At 44.9% G+C, this 4,151-nt stretch overlaps 1 pseudogene; it reads left to right on the top strand.

Annotated features, from left to right (window-relative positions):
- Window positions 1-710, top strand: part of LOC102498950 (alpha/beta hydrolase domain-containing protein 17C pseudogene) — a 1,407-nt pseudogene extending 697 nt beyond the window's left edge.
- The last annotated feature ends 3,441 nt before the right edge of the window (window positions 711-4,151 follow it).

Below are 4,151 nucleotides of genomic sequence, written 5' to 3'. Positions count from 1 at the left end.
CTGATGTCGGGCTGCGCGTGGCTTTTCCAGATACCAGGAAAACGTATGCTTCCATGCGTTCCCCAGTGTGGACAAGCTCTCGAAGGTCACCTCTCCCGTGCTGGTCGTTCATGGACGGAGGATGAGGTCATCGACTTCTCCCATGGCCTTGCAGTGTCTGAGCGCTGCCCCGAGCTGTGGAGCCCCTCTGGGTGGAAGGGGCAGGGCACAAGGACATAGAGCTTTAGCACAATACCTAGGAAGACGGAAACAGTTCATATCTCATGAACCCCCGAATTCCTGAAGGACAACTGCATGTTACCTCACTTACTGTGAACAGAAGTGTTCCGTTTTGCACACGCTTGAACTGGATTAGCGTCATGACTCGATACCCAGGAAGACATGCCCACCCTCTAGGGTCATCTCACCCAAGAGCTGACACAGCCTCAGCCTCTCCTTTCTAGAGGTCATTGGGCCGATTCACGCCACACGTTAAATTGGACAGGGCGATCCCCAGCCTCCTGCGCTGGCGGGGACGTGGGGGTGCAAGCCGAACGTCGAGCCGGGCTTTCTCACGCTGTATAAAGTACGCTCACATCTGTCTCCCACCTTCCCCATCATCGTTTCTGACTCATTTCCACAGGCCCGACCCTGCCTCCACCACTGTTCTCGGTATTGGACGTGCAGCTGTCTTTCAGACCACTGGATCCATGGGCTCAGCCCCTTTGTGAAGCTGGGCTGGGGTAACTGGAAACCCCTGGTGAAAACCCCTGTGTTGATTTTTGTGTTAACACGCGATGTTTCCCCAAGCCAATGCATTGAAGCCGGTCATGAACAGCTTCATCAACTGTAACCACTAGGAATAACTGGAATATTCTTAAACAAAAGGAGACTGGGGGCAGGGGGGTGTTAAGTGTAAATTTATCACTACCCAACAGAGTTTTAATATTTCGATTGTCTGATTGGCCAGACAAAGAGCCTAGCCGGCTTTTCTTCTGTCAAGTCCTCCTTATAGGCATTTAAAAAGTACTGTTCCTATTTGCAATGACATTGTCATAGCTTCCTAACAGGCAGTTTTCTTTTGTCAGGATGCAACAATGAACTGCAAACTCCGTGTTTGTGATGTAAATGATTGAATACATTTTGTTAATATGTTTTTATTCCTATGCTTTGCTATTAAAATTTTTTATAACATTTCCAGGACAAAAAAATTCCAAGTTTATGCTTTGAGGAATTTATGTCATTAAGATTTCACTAAACAAATCTTTTTAGTTGAAGAGTTATTGGGAACCAGCAGTTAGCGTAATGGCTATGTTGCTGGACTCCCACGTAGTCGTCCGCGGTTTGCGTCCCAGACCCGGTGGCTTAAAACTCACGCCAGGCGCGTGTGCGTGCGTGCCCAAGATCCTGAGAGGAGAATGAAGGAGAAGGGATTGTGGTGTGACCATCCCCCCTAGGGGGTGATTTCTCGCTTTCTGTCTCTATGTCTCTCTCTGTCTGGCTGGCAAGTGCACAAGCCCTATAGCGAAAAACCTCTCAAAAAAAAAAAAAAAGATTTATTTGGGTTTTGACACTGGATCTGCACCCAAGAAGCATCGGCAATGTCAGATCCTTAAAATTGCTACACTAGGTATTGGTTGGGGGTTTTGGGTTTCGGGGTTCTTTGGTTTAATTTTAATTTTTTTTTTCAAATTTAAAAGCCTTAAATGTACTGTAAGCCTCAGATCATTGCACAGCTGGATTGCAGTGGATTGCCGGTTCGTGTCCTGTGGTCTGGATGCGGCACCGTGGTTGGAAATGGAGTAAAGAAAGCACAGACCAGAAAAAAAAAAAGAAAGAAAGAAAAGAAAAGAAAAAGAAAACCACTCCCCTAAGTAGCTAAACATAGAAGAAAGAACACGTTGGTTTTTAAAGCAGGGAAAGAAGAGAGACCTGCTCTATAGCATGACTTCTTTAGGAGTTAGAAATACATATGTAAGCAAAAGTAGTCAAATCTAAAATGTTGAGATTTGTACAAGCAATGTCTCAAGATGGTGCTTCTTAGTAACAAGGTCATTCAACAAGAACTAGAATTATCTGTGAAGAAGGAACAAGGAAAATAGTCACTACAGCACCATCACATGTATTCAACACACACATACATGCACACACACACACACCCCTAGATGGATTTTGGAAGGTGTTTCATGGATTTTTGCATGTAAAGGGATCTTCTGTGGATTAGGGAAATATCCAGAGACCTCTAGAAGATATATTGATTTCTTTCTCCCATGGGACAGAGAGAGGAACAGTGAGAAGGGGGTAGGCATCACCAACAGTGAGTCTGGATTGTGGGCATACATATGAGTGCCTGGTGTGTACAGGGAGCCCTCCACACACGAACCTGGGACCTTCCCGTGTGAGTCCTTATCAGAGAGCATTGCACTGCTGCTGTGCCACTGCTCCCAGAACTAATTCTCCCTGCTGCAAAGAGAACTTAGCTAATTCTTTAACCTGCTGAATTGGGTCAGTGAGAATAAACAACTGAATGCCCCCTATTTAAATGCTTAGCTGTTTGCTTAAACAATGTAACAAAAATGTTTCTTTGACCTTGACTAGAAATGTTCCATGACCATAAAGCTCTACAGAGAGTCATGCTCTTAGGAGCAAAGGTCAGAAAGCAAAAATAATAACTTTCAGTGATCCGCATTGTGACAGAACTATTTTGCAAGCAGGGAATCATTGGTTGTATTTAAACATAAACCTCTAAATGGGGACTAAAATAACACCTTATAAAAAGCATAAAAATGCAAACAGAAGTCCAGAAACAGTGTAGAATGTCCACTTCAAAAACAAAATCATCTTAGGGTCAGTAGATAGTGTAGTTGTTAAGGTGTTGGACTCCCCACATGGTCTGCCATGGCTCAAATCTTGGACTCAGTGGTTTAAAACTCACACCAGCTAGGGGAGCATGGATGCCCAAAATCCTGAGAGGAGAATGGAGGAGAAGGGACTGTGACATGGCCATCTTCCCTGGGGATGATTTTTCACTTTTTGTCTCTTTCTGTCTCTCTGGAGAGTGCACGTGCACTATAGCAAAAATCTTTCTCTAAAAATAAATAAATAAAATAAAATCATTAAGGAACAGCAGTTGGTGTAGTGGTTAAGGGACTGAACTTCCACATGGTTGACCACAGTTAGAGTCCCGGACCCGGTGGCTTAAAACTCAAGCTGGGGGGGAGAGTGTGTGTGTTTCTGTGCCTAAAATCCCAAGAATTGAAGGGACTGTGACATGGCCAGGCACCCTGGAGAATAATTTCTTGCTTTCTGTCTCTCTGTCCATCTGGGAAGCTAACGCAATTTATAACAAATAACTCTCTAAAAAAATAAATAAATAAAGTAAAATCCATTGTAATTTTAAAAGATTAATGTGACATTTGCAAATCTATACATATGTCACTTTTATTCCTCTTTAGTTTGTTTTGTGCCCCTTAGATTGCTCCTCTTTTGTTAATCTGTTGTCACACTGAAGTAAATGAGTACGTTGAATTATATAGGTTTGATGTAATGAATCTGAACCACTGGGGCTAGATCCAGTAGCTCTTACAAGCTCACTGGCAACTCATTCCAGCTGGCTGAGATATATTGACCTTTCTAGTTTTTAGAAGCCCTAGTCAGATGGGATCTTGTGCATGTGTGCATGTACGAGTTTGCCAGAGCAGTGTGAGAGGGTGAGTGCAACGCAGAGAGAGGCAAGACACACAAGTTTACCCAGTGATCCAACTAACCCCTAAAAGACTGGGCAAGCCAGACACTGGATTATCCAAATAAACCGAAGGTCGAGCAATGAGGGGATTTGGCCACCTGTGATGACAATGAAGAATCAGGGACAGGTTTGGATGAGAAAGTCGAAGGCAGGATGCCTCAGCCACAGCATTTCTGGGACACTGTAGGATGCAAAGCAGTGACGGCCAAGTCACAGCCAGGGAGCAGAGGTTGGGGATCCCTTGGGACTCCACTAAGGATCCCTGGCAAGTCCCCTGAGGGCCTGATAGCCTCTGGCAGTGGCCCTCCACCTTCCCCAAGGAGAATGTCTTAGGGGCATCCCTCCTCCTGGGCCCAGTGGTTCTCCTACTACAGAGGTTTGATTGACACCATGACTCCCCTTCCATTGCCAATTTGGTCTCAGAGAG

Source organism: Tupaia chinensis, unplaced genomic scaffold (assembly GCF_000334495.1).
Source record: "Tupaia chinensis unplaced genomic scaffold, TupChi_1.0 Scaffold000025_1, whole genome shotgun sequence".
Taxonomy (NCBI): domain Eukaryota; kingdom Metazoa; phylum Chordata; class Mammalia; order Scandentia; family Tupaiidae; genus Tupaia; species Tupaia belangeri.
This window is presented reverse-complemented; position numbering and strand designations above follow the sequence as displayed.